The following is a 463-nucleotide window of genomic DNA, read 5'->3' on the forward strand; positions in this document are numbered from 1 at the left end:
GGGAATAGGAGAGAAGGAGGAAGAGGGGAGTAGAGGGAGGAGATGAGTTGAGAGTGATGGTGGAGGCAGAGGAGTTGGTGGTCTCACTCCCAGCCTCCCTCCCCCCTCTCTCTTCCTTCCTCCCTCCCTTCCCTCCTCCCCCACTCCCTTTCTCCCATCCTCCCAGACGACATTTCTCTCTCATTAATCATTGATGGCGACCTTTCTCTACCAGAGGCACCAACCTCAATCACAGGAACACTTAGCAAATCTAACCCTCCATTCCTACTAGCCCCTGGGCTAACACTAGGCTAACACACTTAACCCTTAATTCCACTAGCCCCTGGGATATCGCTAGGCTAGGTCCAATACCATTCCACTAGCCCCTGGGCTGCTAAACTAACCCTCCATCCCACTAGGCCTCTGGGCTAGGTCCTGCATGGACCTGTACTCTATGATGGAAGCCCCTGAGAGAAATATAGCA

This window comes from Salvelinus sp. IW2-2015, linkage group LG8, assembly GCF_002910315.2.
Source record: "Salvelinus sp. IW2-2015 linkage group LG8, ASM291031v2, whole genome shotgun sequence".
Lineage (NCBI taxonomy): Eukaryota > Metazoa > Chordata > Actinopteri > Salmoniformes > Salmonidae > Salvelinus > Salvelinus sp. IW2-2015.